The sequence below is a fragment of the Furipterus horrens genome, unplaced genomic scaffold (assembly GCF_987537825.1).
Source record: "Furipterus horrens unplaced genomic scaffold, mFurHor1.1.pri manual_scaffold_7, whole genome shotgun sequence".
In the NCBI taxonomy this organism is placed as follows: domain Eukaryota; kingdom Metazoa; phylum Chordata; class Mammalia; order Chiroptera; family Furipteridae; genus Furipterus; species Furipterus horrens.
This window is the reverse complement of record NW_028327177.1, coordinates 14,101,459-14,119,436: the sequence shown is the minus strand read 5'-3', so window position 1 is coordinate 14,119,436 and position 17,978 is coordinate 14,101,459. Positions and strand designations below refer to the sequence as shown.

The 17,978-nt window shown below is 41.4% G+C and overlaps 1 protein-coding gene and 1 pseudogene across 2 annotated transcripts in view; one reads left to right on the top strand and one right to left on the bottom strand.

The window, feature by feature from the left end:
* The window catches only part of SAMD12 (sterile alpha motif domain containing 12), a 323,498-nt gene that overhangs the window by 79,598 nt on the left and 225,922 nt on the right, over positions 1 to 17,978 (bottom strand). The gene's annotated exons all lie outside the window — the stretch shown is intronic.
* On the top strand, positions 1,747 to 2,219 carry LOC150004063 (large ribosomal subunit protein eL32 pseudogene; annotated as a pseudogene).

Genomic DNA, 17,978 nt, shown 5'->3' with positions numbered 1-17,978 from the left:
GGCCTGTAGCCTTCAGTGTGGGTTAACTGGCCAGTCTTAGGCTGCATCATTAAACCTGCCATACAGTAAAGGGGCTGGACTAAATAGTGGTTCCCAGCCAGTCACCTTCAAAGGTGGCAGTGGGTCCCTGTGCACTAGTTTTGCTGTCAGTTCTATTAGCTGAAAGAGGTAACACTGGTTATTTTGAGTTAATCCAATACTCTAATGGGAGGACCCTATTTTTACAGAGTGGAAAAATCAATTAAACTACTACTTCATAATTGCACATTATCTTTGAAAAAGTAGAACTCATAGGGAAAAAATATATTTTACAGGAGAACTTGGTGGTGGCCAGTTCAGAAAATGTTTTACAAGAAGCTTTCCAGCTCAGAGTTTCTGTTACGACAAATTTGTATACATGCGCAGTTCTTTTCTGGTATCTTTGATTTCAGTGTAGAAGAGTTTTTATTTATAAAACCCAGGCCTTTATAACTCCTTTCCCATTCAGTTCTGTACCTGCAGAGAGAGCATTTTATTTTAACCAAACCTCACAATTTCCTTGGCTCAGGCACTCCTTGCTTCACTGCCCTAATTATTTTAATAAGCAGCTTCACTGAAATGCTGGCTTACATTTATATTTCAATTTAATTGTGTACAGTTTGTTGTACGATGAAAACCTGGAGCATCTTTCCTTCTTGTGACAGTGTTTCAATGTGTCTGTTTATTACTACACATACATCTTTACTTTCTAATTTCCTCTCACTCTCTCTCTCTTTTTAAAGCTTAACAATGCCAAGGAAAGATCGCAGAGTTCTATCATTTTGGCTGTTTTGACAGAGAGAAAGCGAGAGCCCCCGTCCAGGCCTACAGGAGAGCCTAGGACTGGTGGATGAACATGGAAAATCCCACAGAATTCCATGGGCTGGCCACACAGCCCAGGGTGCCCATTCCATTTGCTCTTATCGGTGAGCAGTTTTCTCAAAGGGGGAGAAAACAGGAAGTGGAAAAAAGAATGACATGGAAAGTTACTTACTAATCACAGTCTCCCGGGGAATGGAAAACAGAATTCCCCTTGTGGTCTAATTATTCTTTGGTATTTTTAATGAAACCAAATCAGGCGAGTTTCCAGTGTCTGGTTGATGTTTCAGAGGTTTGAATTCCATGTGTCCTTGGCTCTGAAAGGAAATATTTACTAACTTCCTAGAGCTTTCGTATTACCATTCATTACTATTCAGTTCCCAGAAAAATCTTTGTCATTTTTCTAACATGGAAGGAAAAAGCTAGAGGAAACTAAAAGGTCTATGTCAACTGTCATGTGTTCGGCTGGCTTGAAACCACAGTAGCATGACTTCAGAATTGGTACCAGGTCAACATGAGCAGCTGACTCTTTGGTGAGAACTTGTTAGGCACACAGCAATGCATCCTAGCATGCCCCCGCTTTAAGAGGCAAAAGTGACTACATTGGTCTTTTTCCACCCATGCTCCAGCATAGGTCTATAGAAGAGAAAAATGCTACAGAGCGATGCTTTAGAAACTGAATTCTATTGCCCACTATAAACTGCAGCTTGCCTGAATCAGGGGATTTGGGTAAATATAGTAAAACACATTCTGGAATATTTGGATCAAAAGCAGTATTTACAGATTCACAGGAAAAAACAACAACAACCCAGCAACAATAAAATAATAGATACTTCTGTTCTGCACTGCTATTAGACCAGGCTAGACGTTAATCTATGCCATTAAAAAGCACATACAGCTCTTTTCTTCGGCGCTGCCTACGGAGGTGGCAGCCATCTCTTAGTCGGCACCATGGCTGCCCTCAGACCCCTCGTGAAACCCAAGATTGTCAAGAAGAGGACCAAGAAGTTCATCCGGCACCAGTCAGACCGATATGTCAAAATTAAGCGCAACTGGCGGAAACCCAGAGGTATTGACAATAGGGTGTGTAGAAGATTCAAGGGCCAGATCTTGATGCCCAACATTGGTTATGGGAGCAACAAGAAAACAAAGCACATGCTGCCCAGTGGCTTTCGAAAGTTCCTGGTCCACAACGTCAAGGAGCTTGAAGTGCTGCTGATGTGCAACAAATCTTACTGTGCTGAGATGGCTCACAATGTCTCCTCAAAGAACCGCAAAGCCATTGTGGAGAGAGCGGCCCAGCTAGCCATCAGAGTCACCAATCCCAATGCCAGGCTGCGCAGCGAAGAAAATGAATAGACAGACTGTGTACACATTGTATTTGTGTTAATAAAACCATAAAATTCTGCCCAACCCCCAAAAGCACATGCAGACACACACACACACACCACACACACAGCAAACTCTTGAAAATTGAGCATTATTTCATTTTATTTATGTAGCATTCGAAATTTGGAAATGTTAAGCAGCGTCTCTAAGAACACACAGGTGCTGATGGCAGAGGCCAGCTGAGAGTTTTCCAGGGACCGAAAGGATTACCAGGACCCATTTCCCTCCTTTTACACGATAGGCTGAAATTGAGAGCCACAGTGTATTTAGACAAGGTAAAAGAGTGAGTTTGAAGTGTGCAGGCTATGGATTGGTATACAGTCAACCCCATGATGAGAACTGAAGGAATGATACTCTGAGGGCTAGCTTCTTGTAGGCCAGAAAAATGTCAGTTTTGCTCACCTCAGTGGTGCACAATGAGGCATATAATCAATGTTTGTGAATGAAAGGGCAATCTATAAAATTGGAAACAAAATAGAGAAGTCAATTTATGATTGGGTGGGAAATACACATTTCTTCTCCACGGATTTATATTGTATCTCCTTTAGGATTACCTCAGTGAGTTTGCTTTAAAAACAAACAAAAAACAAACAAACAAACAAAACACAGGTGAAAATCAGAGCCAGATGTATGCAGCTAGAAGCCAGCTGAAAAATGTGAAATGCAAAACACCCCTAATAGGCCCAGTCCGGCCACAGGTCCCAACAGGTGCTATTTTCTATCCATGGGGCTCAACGCCCATTCCCTCAAGAGATCCCAACTCCCTTCACAGCCACCCTGTTGACACACTCAGGTTTTCAACGATGAATGAGATGTGGCCGGGAGAGGTAGAGGGGCATGGGATGTCAGGGGGAGAGAGCATGTGCCCCTCGCTAAGACTTCAGACACAAGCCAGCTCTGTCAAACCATCCTCAGTTTTTTAGGCAATGAAGGCACATCTCAAAGCTGATCATAAACCCACATCAAAGAAAGATTCAGCACAACATCAAAGTAAGATTCAGCACACCCTACTCAGTTGAACAGAACTGGCCCTACATTTGGGGTATTCTTAGGTATCAATCTAAGGGCAGCTTGCTTTCATGCCAAACACACCTGCCTGCCAGGGTAGGTGGGAAAATGCTTGTTCAGCAATGAGGCGTGAGCTGCCATTTGGGGCCGTTAGCAGAGCCTGTGTGCCATGTCAGAGAGAAAGCTGTTTCTTGCCGACTGACAGTCAGGAATGCCATTTTCTTGTTTGATGAGTGCAAATCTTTTTATTTCTACTTAAAGGCTCTGGAGCTCGGCTGTACATTATGACTCTCCCCTTAGCTGCGCAGGCTGAAAAGACTGACACAGGTTTAACAAACATGATCAAGCTAGGCGCGCGCCATGGTCAGCAAATGGAACACAAAGTTAATTGTTTCCCTAGCGGAGGAAGAGCTTCGGGGGCTTGCTTCACAGGGAGCTGAGCGTGCTTCATGCGCCTGGAAGCTCGGCTGAAATTACCAGTAGCTGCATGTCAGGAGGGCCTGTTTCGGAAAGGTTCTTTCCAACGTGACATTAATAATTTATGAATAGACCAGTACACAAGGCTGTATTTGTAAGAGGGACCAAGGGGTGGGATAAACAGGAACTTAACTTCTTAATAAAAGCAGAAGAATGAAAAAGACAAAAAACCCTTTGTGAGTAACACGATAAGTATAAATATTGTCTGTACCTAACATCAATAATCGGAAGAAAAATCATGCAGGATCACGCAACAAAAGGTGATGTTTTCTCTTCTGCTCTGCTTTCTGAGCGTCTGGTTGGATCTGAGTACATTTATCTGATTAAAGGAAGTTTTTGTGAGTATTTAGGCTCATCTAGATCACCATGACTGGGAGGAATTCTATTCTGTCTCATGTATTGTCAACGGAATTACCAGCAAAGTTTGGAGTGCGGGAACTTCATGATATAATCAAGAGAGAGAAAGACTGAAAACCCAGCTTTAATTTGTAGTTTTGGCAATGACAAAGAAAAAACAAACTTTTTATTTTTTTACTAAAAAATTGGGTAAGCAGGGCATCCAAAGCATCTAGACACAAAGAAAAGTGAATTTGTCTAGGTCAGTTTTTGGCATATGAATTTGCTTAGATTTCTTCATCAATTAGATACAACATAACATAAATAAAAATAGAATTGGGTTCCTTAACTCGGCGGAATCACAAGGTCAGAGCTCTAAATTATTGTTTGTTGTTGGAACAACAAATCATTGGTAAAAGGATTGTTTTTATTTTTATGCATTCATTTAACCTCTGTATTTACACACTTTTCTAATAACTATCAGAACGGTGCTATGATGCAAATATATGTTGCAATTCAATATAAATATTATATTTCTTATCCTTATAAATCTTAGAGATGCTTTGAAGTGCTGAAATAACCAATATCTACTTGTTGGAAAACAAAACCATGTCCAAGCTATACAATTAAGCCCCAAATATCAATGAATGACAAAGATGACTAATTCCACATATGATAGCATCAGATGCTAGGAACTCAATTTGGTATTGTGAAGTCATAGCAATTTTTTTATTAAACAAAAATCTAAGTCAGAAAAAATATATAAATACTACCACACAAAGGAGTGCTTAGTAATAATAATAATAATCATAGCTATCATTTATTGCACATTTACCAATCAGTTCAAACTGGGACGGGCACTAAGGGGATTCATTGAAATATGAGACCAAATTCTTGCTCTTAACGAACTCAAAATATAGGAAATGAAATGAAATGAAAGAAAGAGAAAAAGAAAACGACCAGAACTGAGCATTTCCTACGGGCCGGACATTAAGAAAGAGCTACCTGGACCTGCCTTATGGTCGTAATAACCGTCAGGCCAGAGTTCCCAAGCTCAGGTGGCTGCTAAGGGTCAGTGTATCTCTCCTCACCACAAGCAAAGAGCCACAAAGGCCTCACCAGCAGCACCCCCCAATGCCCTCCACATCACTCTGTGCTTCCCAACACTCATTTTCCCTCCTTTTCTCCCATGCACAGGGCTCTTATTTTTTGTCTTTGGACTCATGTTCAAAACATTCCCGAGTAGGCAGGTGATCAAATTCAGCAAGATGAGTGGGGACAGGAAGGGGACATGGACATGTAGGCAGAGTCCAGAGACAGGGTGTGTGTCAGATTCAGTGAAAGGAGTACCAACAATAGGGTTAAGGAACAGAAATCTTTTGAAAGGTTCTGGCCACTCATGGCTGTGATGAAAGATGTGGGTCACTCTGGGCCTGCTGAACTTCCTGGGAAGATGTCTAAGAGGAAATGCTGCCCCAATCCAGTTAGGCTCAGAGATGCTGGGAGGGTCTCATTGTCAAAACAAGGTAAGAGAAGAACACAGGCAAGCAAGGCAGAGCCATCCTGTAACGGACTTTGAGTATGAGGAAAAGGGCCTCGGTCTTATCCAACATGAAGCAAAGGGTGTATGGATAGAATCATCTAGGGACTATAAAAATATACGAGTCCAAGGAACTGGTAGTTAGAAAAGTTCAGATCAAAGCTCACCCCAGATGTACTAAGGTGAATTTAGGGGAGATCTGAGAGTGGCAGCTATTTCTTCATGGCCTACAGATATATATGGCTCTAGGATAAATCAACTCAAATACAGTAAGTCCTCATTTAATGGCATTTAATGGCATCAATAGGGTCTTGGAACTGTGGCAAAAATGATGTATAATGAAACCAACTTTACTATAGGCTAATTGGTTTCAACAAGTGTTAAGTTCCGACAGCATCTCATCGGCTTTGCAATGAAATGACATTGAAGCAAAGGATGTTTTTCAAGTATCTGCTGTCTATATATTTTGATTGGGAACACTGAATGGCAGATCAATTTAATCTTCATTCACATTTACATAATAAAAGTTTCCCCAGAGCTGGGCATGGTTCACCTCATGATCACACATTGAAAGTCACGTGTATTAGGATAAGCTGGGTAATTCCCCCTACCTCAGTGACTTCCTATAACAAAAGCTCATTCCTCTTTCACATGACAGTTTCCTGTGACAAAGGCAGCTTTCTTTCCTCCATGCACAGACTTACAGATCTAGGTGCCTTCCATCCTGGCGGGCTGCCGTCTTTCACAGGCAGCCTCCACAGTTGCCCAGGAAAGGGGAGAGAGAGAGCAGGCATCCACACAGGGGAGTCTGTGGCCAGAGCTGGAAGTGGTACACATGCACCCCTGGCCCAGACCCAGCCATTTGGCCCCAACCTAACTTCAAGCACGACTGGGAAATGCGGAGTTTCTGTGTCCTTATGAGAAAGGGGAGAGCAATAGTTCTCAGTGTGTGATCTCAAAGCAACAGAATCCGAATCGACCGGGATCTTGTTAGAAAAGAAAATTTGTAGGTTTTGCAGCAGACCTGCTGAATCAGGAACTCAGCAATCAGCCTTTTAACAAGTCCTTCAGGTAATTCTGATGCACATGAAAGTCGGAGAATCACTGGGGTAGAGGGTTACGTAGGCATTCTCTTTTGCATCTTTTTTGTTAATTTTAATTTAAAAGAATTTTAATTTTTATTGTTTTGTTAATTTTTAAATGTTGCAGATTACAGATAGTGTATGTTCAGAAAATTGTACGTATTCTGAGTATTTATACACTTACTCTACTGAGAATTAAACTTACAGTTTCTACAATGTGCAAACTTCAACACGGGTACCACTTTTGAACTTAAGGCAATACCTAAAAATGTGTATAAGAACTGCCTGCATGTTTGAGCATCATTTATAGAGGCAAATGATTTTATGCACTTGTAAGCATTTACTTACTTAAAGGTTAACAGGTTTAAAGATGTCTAACCATGGTCAAACCATTTTCAGAAATTCAAAACAAACAAGCCAGAGCAGAAATGCTACTGACGAAGTATAAGCAGGATCAATTCTTCTGACACAGGAATAAAACCCTGAGACAAATACGATAGAAAAATCTTAAGAGAAAGAAAAACTTTGGAAATGCAGAGAGTGAAGTGTGGTGGCACCGCTGGAGGGGCATAATTAGCCAGTGGTAAATGATGGGACAGCCCCCTAACATGCGAAATGTGTTACCACTGTGAACACTGCCGACCGGGAAACCATGAAAACAGAACTAGAAGAAGCTGGGATGGACGTGGTTCTCCTGATCCACTGATGACAACATCTTCTGTATTATTAAAACACCCACTGGGGATATGCCCTTCAAAGCAAAAATCTACACACACAACGGCAACTCTGCCATCATCCGCCCATAAATGGATGCCAGCCTGATGACGGACCAGAGTTCAATCACAGACACCTAGAGATTCTTCCAAGGCTGGCCTACTGGACTCATTAAGTGTCGTGTCTTAAAACAGCAAGATTACCCACTTGGGTATAATAAACATATACAGAAACAAATGGCATTAATATCTCATACAATGTCTATGACCTGCTAGGATGGCGTATGGTGTGATGTATATACCAGTTTATAAATGATAAAAATAACACAGATTCATAGACAAAAATGATCCACACCGAGGATTACAAAATGAAAAGTAGACCCGCTCCCCTTCTGCGTTTCTACATTTCCCAGATGTAACCACTGCCACTAATTCCTTACATTATTCTTAGAGAAATTTTCTACAAATAGAAAATCCTTGACCTGTATTTTAGGAAGATCTCATTTAAAACAGGTACCTTAATAAGCTGTCACAAAGAAGACAAAGACAACACACTTAGAAAATGACAGTGGAAACTGAGAAAATGTAAAGAGCCCAAACTAGGGTCAAGAATAAAATAACTATGTAAATACACAAATGCTGGAACATGGTAAAGCTTTTTACAATATTTTCTAGTACCATATTGTTAAGCGTTTTTGCTGGGGTAGATTAAAAGGGCAAAGGGCCAGAGGGAAACAAATTAAATCTGCATATTATTCACGGACGCCAGAGGAGAATTTGGATGCTTTCCAGGGAAGAACAGGGAATATCCTCGCTTGTTCACGCTCCTTGGATGTCTCAGGTCACATCTCAAATGTGAATGCTGGCATCTGGAATCTGCAGCCTCATTCATCTATTCCTCTGATCATTCATTTATTTATGATCTATTTACTGAGAATCTACTGTGTGGTATTAGCTCTGATCTCAAAGAGCTTACAACAGAGCTGGGAAAAACAGGATGAGCACACATGGCGCATTTGGAGAATAATAAGAGATGGTATATAGAAAGAGATAAACTGAATATAATTAAGTGCCAGCCAGCATGGTGCCATTAGCTACACAATTAAATTCAGGCCATAATCCATATTCTGATTTTAAGAAAAGAGTCTCCTACAATTCCTTCTTTTTATTGTAACTTAAACCTGGAGTTCAGTTCAGTAATGTAATTTAGAGATGACTATATTTCCATTCTCAAAAAAAGGAAATCTGTTGTTCTTGAAATGTGCATATGTGTTTTTAAAAATACCTATTTAACTTTTTTTGGGGGGAGGAAGGGTGGATTTGATTATATTCTGTGATTGATTCTTCAGATTGATGACCTCTGGGAAAAGATGTCACAGGACCATAAAAACTAGAAAGAGAAGCCTGAGAAATCAGCAGGGCCAATCCCTCACCTCCAGGTGGGATGGAACTTCTGACTGATTACTTAGCCAAAAAGTTACGATGACATTCTTGTATATCTTCTCTTCCTGCATATGTTGAATCAAAGTATAACCAGGCATCTGGTATGGGAGCATTATAAAGCCATATGTGATGCTCACTAATACAAAATGCCTGGAAGGAAACTAAGTTAATACATATGGCTTTAAATTTACAAATGAAGACTCATCCATCATCAAAGACCCAGAATGCTCACTGCCATGACATAAAACAGAATTTAAGAGAGATATCTGTTTTCATTTGTGTATCATCCGCTTCAATGCCAGCAGAAGGGAAAGACGGGTGCGTTTCCTGGACTTGATCTGGGGAATGCAACACATTTTATAAAGGGATTAAAGGGCCGAGGTTTCTTAGACAAGACTGTCTTGTGTCAATTTCATGTCAGAGACAACTTATGTGCTGGAGTCTTCAAAAGAATAATATTTACGCATTATGCCAAAGCCATAAACATTATTGGAGGTTCTTTTAAAAAGTATATGCAAGAGGCAAAATAGAAGACAGTTCTGGAATGGAATCTATGGTCATGTCCTAAACATTCCTTTTTCAGGAGAAGGAGTATGCAGTTCATACACCATCACCTCATATAACTAATTAGAGGAGACATTAACAGGAGAGTCTTTTTAAAAAAATATTCAATGACTAACGAAAATAAAAGAGGAAACATCTTCAATGTTGGGAATATCTTCTTAGGATCTCAGAAAGTAAGTTTCTTTCCCTTCCAACATTGACCTTTTCTATGTGGCAGATGTTGATTTTTTTTCCTGCCTGTGTTTCTAATGGAGCTTGAAATTAACATGGCTTTTTGTTTCCCTCCTAATTTGCGTGCCGCCATCATCAATGTTGTGAGCAGAGTTATGGGAATAGAGTTTGTTTACTGCTTCTGTTGCACCAACAAATGAAGAAATGCAAAAATAAAAAAAAAATAAAAAAAGACTGTCCTGCTTGTCCTATTCCAGTTTAGATTCCCCTTCCATTCAAGGAAATGGCCTTCACTAAGCAGCCAATGAACTTCTTGGGTACAAAAGCCAACAGCCATCTTCAAGGGCTTGCCCTTGATGACATTTCTGGGCTGCTTTTGACATAGCTAAGCATATCCTCACTCTTCCACTCCTTGTTAGCAGGGGACTCAGAAACTAAACTTTCTCCCAGTGATCTCCATCCTTCAAAGGATCCCTTGTAGGCTTCCTGGCATTTCTGCTCATCTCTTCCTTTGTGAAATCACCTAGTCCCAAGTTCTCAGGTGTTCCTTGTATATGTAGAGGTACACCCGATTCTACGGCATGCCTCTCAGTCTGCCTTTGCCTTTTCATTCTGAGTGATTTTTACGCTCCATGACCATGGCAAGGTCAGTTTGGGAAAGGGGAAGCAATATTTCTCTTCCTAGAATGTGTTATTGTAACTTCCCAAGCCTTGGGAAGGGTGTTTTGGTGTTTAAGTCTTCACAGTCTTTGATCCCACTGTTCTGTCTACTAGTGGACTTCTATTGCTTCATTGCCAATATTCTCCCTTTCCATAAAGGGCTCTTAGAATTGATAAATATATTTAGGAAGCAAAAAGATACTCTTTATTTTTATGCTTTACCTTTAAAATAGTTTTGAATTTTAAAGAGATATTACTTTACTTTTCAATGTAACATTTGGTGGCGCTGAGTACACTGACAATGTTTTGTAACCATCACTGCAACCCATTTCCAGAACTTTCTCATCATTCCAAACAGAATCTTTGTACCCATTGAACTATAACTCTCCATGGTTTGCAAACTCCCAGTTGCAGGTAACATCTGTTCTACTTTCTGTTTCCATAAAATTGCCTATTCTAGGTACCTCAAATGAATGGAATCGCACAATACTTGTTCTTTTGTGTCTGGCTTATTTCAATTGGCATAAAGTTTTCAGGCTTTATCCACGTTGTAGTATGTGTCAGAATTTCATTCCTTTTTATGACTGAATCATATCCCATTATCTATCTATGTATCTATCTCCCATTTGATTTATCCACTCACCTGTTGATGCACATCTGGGTTGTTTCTATTTTTTTAGCAATTGCAAATAATATTGCTATGAACAATGATGTACATGAATCTATTTGAGTCCTGGCTTTCAACAGAAGGATGCTCTTTTGCAGATTTCTCAACTTCATCCCAAAATAGTGTCAGGCAAGGTTCCAATCATTAGTAATTTATCCTAGTCTGCAACTTGGGTTTGGGAGTTGCTCCAGTCCCCTGTTTGATTTCAGATCCATGTTTTAGTCTTTTGCCTGTTCCATTTTCATGGAACTGCATCTCCCAGACTCCCTTGCCCTCTGGCTTCCAGACAGTTTCAGCCAATGTGAGACACTAGCAGCAGATGATGGGCAGAAGAAGGGGAAGGACAGTATATCTCTTCCTCTATTGCTTTGCTTCCTGTGGCACCTTGGACAGTGGCTGCATCTTCCCTTGGTTCCAGCTCCACCAGGAGAGCCCACTGGGGTTCCATGTTCTGCCAGGCAGCCCTGACCTCTAAGCTCTGCCTCCTTCTTTGTTCCTCCAGCTCCAGGGATGCTAGATGTTTCCTACTGTTGCTGTATTCCAATTTCCCTCTTTTTTGCACTTCGAATATTCAACTTTTCTACCACCTGTGCTGCCAATTCCATCCATTAATTTTCGTCTTCTAAATATATCTGGGATGCTTTGTGGGTTTCTGATTGAAACTTGACTGGGAAAATAAGGTACAAGTTTCTCAGGATGCAGAACCTGTGGCAGTGACTTCTAGCTGTCCTCAATGTATCATCCACTTAACAGGATACTTAGCCGTCATTCCATTTCCATGCCTCCCTGGCAGTTCTGTAGCCATGGGAATACATTCTGGACAAAGTGATATTTAGATGTGTTGTGTGGCAGATTCTAAACCTTCTCTAAGATTTCACTGCTCCATATTCTCTGTACCATCCTCCCCACTTCTTCCTGTGGTTTTGAGCATGGATGTGACAACTGGATTCCATTCTGGAGCATGAGGACATGGGCCACATCAGGAAGAGCAGAACCAAAAAGCTGTAAGGAGCCTGAGTCCTTAAGTTTGTGGGGTAAAACCACCACCCTGGCTCTGCTCTCCCTATCGCTGAAATTTTACATGAGAAACAAATAGAATTCTCTTTTGTCTAAGCTGCTGCTGTTTCAAGTCTCTGTTTATTGCAGGTAATCTGAATCCTAACAACTTCAAGACCCAACTCATGAGCTTGAAGCCTGGCCCAGACTGCTAATGAATCTTTTTATACCTCTCCTTACTAAATTACAGCAAGGTCCTTGATCCTCTGATGTTATTCTTCTAAGTTTTGGCCTCCTCCTGTTGATACTCAGAATTGACCTATTCTCTTCTATAAAGCTTTCAAAAAAGCTTCATTCTCTCTTACAGCTTCTGCCTTGCTTATTAAGTTTTTTTCTGGAAGGGGGGAAATGCAGCTACTCATCAAGCCCATTTTAAACCTGGAAAATGATTAGAGTCTGGATGTTAGAGAAGTTTTAATTAAAAGCCTGGGAACATTGTTCCTTAGGTATTAATAAAGCCAGCAAAATGGAGAATCAGCGTGGACTAACACCACATGCCAGACCGTTAGTGTCCTGGTTTGACAGCCCCTCTTCACAGAGCTGATGGGCTGTAGCTGAACCTAATGGCTGCCAAGCACAGATAAATCTCACCTGTATTTTACCCAAGTGGGCATTGATTAGAAATATGGACTTCTAGCGTGGTGGTTCCCAAACTTTATTGTGCATCCGAATCACTTGGGGGAACTTGTCTGAAATGAAGAATCGCACTCTTCTGCTCATGATTTAGTTGCAGTGGGGTGGAGGCCACAAACCTGCCTGTGAAAAGGCCTCCAGGTGCCTCTAAAACCCATGGTCCATGGACCACATGGTGAGAGACCCTGCTCCTAGGGAACTCATAGCTGTAAAGCAGCCACCAGTGGAGAGAGCTGTCAATAGCTGGGGTAGAGGCTGGAGACCATTAATTGACGCTCTGTTGGGCATTTTCCAGACATCATCTTAGCTTACGCTTAGTATTTCCCACGTCACTATTATCATCACTCTTGTTTTACAGCAAACAACCTGAGGAATTAAGCAACTTGCCTAAAGTTACAAAGCGGCTTCAAAGCTGGGTTGTGTGTGCTGGATACATCCTGTTTATTTCTCTAGCTTAGCTCTGCGCCCTTCCCCATCAGGCACTGTCCTCCTAGACACTGACGCATATGGACTGCATCACAGAACCAGCTGCCTTCTGGCTTCCTGTTGGGTTGGGTTCTGTCAATGGGAAGTGCTGGGAGGACTGGGGATTGGGAGGAGAGCGAGGTCAGGGTATTGATTCCCCCAGCATCCTCCACTGCAGATTGCCTGGGCTATATCCCTTGATCCAAGATCATAGCTCTTGTCAGAGGCTCTTGACACATGACTGTCTCCTTCCAAGTTCTTGTAACAATTCCTTTTTCTTTCCCCTTCAGGGGCTGATAACTGGTTTCCTTCCTCTCTTTCTTCTAATGAGGAGGAGGCAGTATGCTAATCCTTTCCTTTATCTGCAGCTTGCTCATGATGTTCTAAATATAGTAGTGTCTTTATTAAATTCTTCTTCAAATCACCCCATTTGAGTGTTATCTGTTTCCTGTCAGGGATATGACTGATATAGTCTGCTTGGCTCCAAAGCCTTCTTCTTCCCACTGCTCTGCCCTGCCTAACCTTCTACCCCTGGTGATACTGACTTTAGTGATGATGATGATGATGATGATGATGATGATGATGATGATGACGGAAGAATAGGAGGAGGAGGAGGGGAAAATAATGACCACAATGATGACACTGGCTGAGCACTTACTATATGCAAGGTGTTGTGCTGAGAGCTTTCCATCTTATTTTCAGCTTTTATTAAACTATTTGTTGAGTAAATATCCATGTAGGACATGCTCTATTCTTTTTAAAATATCATATCTACCACAAGAACATTTATGGTAACAATTTTATCTAAAGTTTATAATTGGGGAAATTGAGGTTCAGGAAAGTTAAATGGCATGTCCAAGGTGACACATCCAATAAACTTCAGAGCTAGGTTCAAAGGCTGGGCTAACTTCAAGACTCCTGTTATTTCTAGACTCAGCTCACAGATGGCACACAGAATAAGCAGAGGGAAACTAAGTTACCTTAGTTTGGTATTAAACCGAATAACAATATTTCCATATTACCACTAAGTCATCTCATCCTCTCTTAAGATGACTGATCCCAATTGTTGGGAGACAACCACGGAAAGTCAAATTTATAGTTTGCCACCACTCAGAGTAGATCACATCATACAGATCTCAAAACTGTAATTTTCTCTTTATCCAGAGCCATTGGTAAAAAACCATTGATGAAGGTATTGAAGAGATCCTCTCCCTATCACATGCCTGCCGTGGAGTTTAAGGAAGGTATTTGCGATCACAACCATTCACACACCCAAGCTAGAAATCCAGGTAGCACACCTTATACCCCTGTACTGACGTATTAGTTCAAAACACGATGGCACGCAGGTGTGAGAGCAGCAGGCAGGAAAATGAGGTAATCTGCTGGCGATCTGCTCATTGCTCAGCTGCGAGAAGGCGCTCTGGCTTTTCTTCACTTGCATTTCTCCACTTGGCCAAGCACAAAACAATTGCTGAGGTGGTGGTTGTAAAATTCATCCGAGATGTCAGTGTGAGACCTGCCAATCTCTTCTCCTCCTTCCCTGCAGGTTCCTACCTGCAGTGACTGCTGACAACCTGGAAGTGCCAATGTTTATCAAGAAGTACATGAAAATTAACGAAGAATTCATTCTCTGTGTCAATGGAAATCATATCATATTGGCACCATTTGGGATGCCAGACAAGATGTATAATAAGTGATTCCAAAGAGCAATATGGTTTCTCAGTGGAGCTGGTGGCTGGGACAGGGGTCAAGCACAGAGGTCAGCTTACATTCTTGGAGGAAAACACCTTCTGTGACCTCATTTATTGCATTTTTTCCTAAGTTTGAAATGGTCATCCCTGGTGTATATGATTTAATAGGAAGAACAAATGCTCAAGTTTACAAAGATTTCCACTCCTCATGGTCATTCAGTAATTATCTAGGTTCCAATGCAGCTTATTGTTTTTTGACTGTTATCTGATATATACATAAAGCAAGGGAGGGAGAACGAGTGGGAGGAAGAGAGAGAAGAAGGGATCCCATGCTGATGAATGATTCTGAATCTTTCCTTGAAAGAGACTAAAGATGAAGGTTCCTAATAAGGTAATTTTTGTCTTTAATCTTGCTAAAGTAAGCGTAAAAGAAAGTCTAATTCCAAACATCTTTAAATATCCATATTTTAGATTCCACTACTCTTATTAATTTAAAACTAAGTAGCAGGAGCAGACATTGGCTTGACATTTTCTGTATCATCTTTTCTTTTATCTACTACACTATTTTAATTCATAAGTTCTATAGACTACAATGAAAATACCATTTTTAAAGTAGGATAATGAAACGCTGTTGTCAATGGAAACATGAAGATAAAAAATATACCAGGTTTCTTGTCCTTTTTTAAATAAACATTGCAGATAAGATTAAGTTAAAGATCATAAGATAGGGAGATTATGCTGAATTATATATATAGGTGGGCCCTAAATGTATCAAAAGTGTAGTTAATGGAGGGAGGCAGAGGGCGATTTGACACAGACAGGAGAGAAGGGAAAGGGACCATGAAGGCAGATACTGAATCGATGCAACCACAAGCCAAGGAATGCTGGCTGCCACCAGAAGCCGGAAGAGAGAAGGAGCAGTTTCTCTCCTAGAGCCTCTGGAAAAAGTACAGTCCTGCTGACACAGATTTCAGCCCAGGGAAACTAATTTGACACTTATCACCTCCAGAACTATCAGAATCAAGATACATAAAAAGAGGGAGGCCATTCCACCATCAGAGGGGCTCCTCTGTGTTACCCTTCTTTAGCCACAAGGATAATGTTGATTGAAAGAAGTCAGACAAAAGGAGTACCTATAAATGATTCCATTTATATACTGAACAAAAACAAGATACTATTTTTTACTATTAGAATTTCAAATAGGGTTTACCCTTTGAGGGGCAGTAACTAGAAGGGACCAATAAGGAGGGCTTCTGGGTTACCAGACCAGACACATTCTAATTTTTGAACTGGATGCTAGTGAGACATGTAAAAAGCCAGGACCTGCAGCTTGCTAACTGCTCTGGTGGCAGACTAAACACAAGATTTGAATGCTAGGGACAGGGTGCCCTCGTTTGGCAGGGTAAGGACCACATAAGCCTCTCCCAAGGACCAGATCTGAGCCATCCCACACAAGAGGGCTGATGTGGAGGAGCTAATGGGAAAACACCACTTTAAAGGGGGAAACACAGCTCAAACCGAAAGCTGATGCATTGCTGAAACACTGTGGGCCAACAAAAATAAACTAGGAGGACACAGATGCATGTGCTCTCGGGAGGGGAACTGTAGGGGAGCCGCCTCCAGCAGTACTGATGGCGGGTTGGTGGTGCTGTCTGGAGAAGCCATCAAAGAGCAAACACTTGTCAGCCCTCGAGAGCAGGGACTGGATGGTGACAGTGTGTCAAGAAAGAACTCTCATAACCTGCATGCCTCCATCACCCTGCTTTGGTCAAGAAAATGTTAGAAAGCCCTAGTTAGCAGGGGAGTTCTATGTGACACCGGAAGTGGGGTGGTAGGAGTGGGTGGGCTGCTTTTAGCATGGTGCACACACAGAGAGAGGAAAATCATTAAAATTCGAATTTTAAGTCCTAAGTCAGTCATTGGACTTCTGGTGGAAGTTGTAGCCCAGGGAAAGATAATTAAAATCATAGAGCAATATTCAAGGGGTTACAAATTGATGTTATACTCACCTAACTTACACCTAGAATGCTTATCTCTCTCCCAGTGCTACACATCATCTTGGACCAGATCAGCCTCAATAATGTAGATCAGTAGAAACCATTTCTTTTTAGTAGAAATAGGGGTGAGGGAAAAGGAGAAATTGAGGGCAGCCCTGAGGTTTGAGCTTTGGTGATCAGAAGAGACCGATGCCAATAACCAAAACATGGATGCAGGAGAAAAGAGCAGGGTTTGTGGCTGAGGTAACAGAGCAGCACCCCCTTATCTGTGTGTGGGGGTATGTTCTAGACCCCAGTGGATGCCTGAAACTGTGGATAGTACTGAATTCTACATATACTATGTTTTTCCTACACATACATACCTATGATAAAGTTTACTTTATAAATTTGGCCCAGTAAGAGGTGCACAACAATAACTAATAACAATAGAACAATTATAACAATAAAAGATGGGTTATTTGGACACAAGCACTGGGATACTGCGACAGTTGATGTGATAACTGAGACAGCTACCAAGTGACTAAGGGGTGGGGAGCACATGCAGTGTGGATACTCTGGACAAATGGATCACTGATGTCCCTGCGGGACACAGTGGGATGGAGCGAGATTTCATCACACTTCTCAGAACAGCATGCAATTTAAAATGTATGAATTGTTTATTTCTGGAATTTTCTATTTCATGTTTTTGGACCACAGTTGACACCATGGAGAGCGAGGCTGTGGATAAGGGGGGACCATTGTAATTGAGTTCAACTAAGATGTGCCTGTGCGCTCTTCCTGGGAATTCGGGGATGAAGCTTAGAAGAACTGGTTGGGATTAGGTCATCAGTGTGCAGGTGCAGCTGATGTCTTAGGAGATGTAGTTTCCCAGGAAGAACATTTTGGAAAATTACTTTCTGAGGGGGGATTAGTGGAGTTGCCTGTAAAGACACTGCCAAGTCAGTAAGGAAATGAAAAAGAGTGCTTTTCCTGAAGCTGAAGCAAGAGACAGTCCCTTGAAGAAAAATGGGGTACGGATACATTCATTTTGCTTTGGAGGACTCTAGCAATCTTACAGGGACCATCTTGGGGGAAAAGAAGTTGGGGATGAAAGGCAGAAAACAGTGGACTGTGGAACAAATGGGATGTGAGAAAGCACAGGCAATCTGTACACTATTCTAGAAATCTGGCAATGTAGGAAAGGAGAGCAAAATTTACACATAGAAAGGATGAGGAAAGGGATGCTTTTTTGTGCTATGAACTCCTTTGT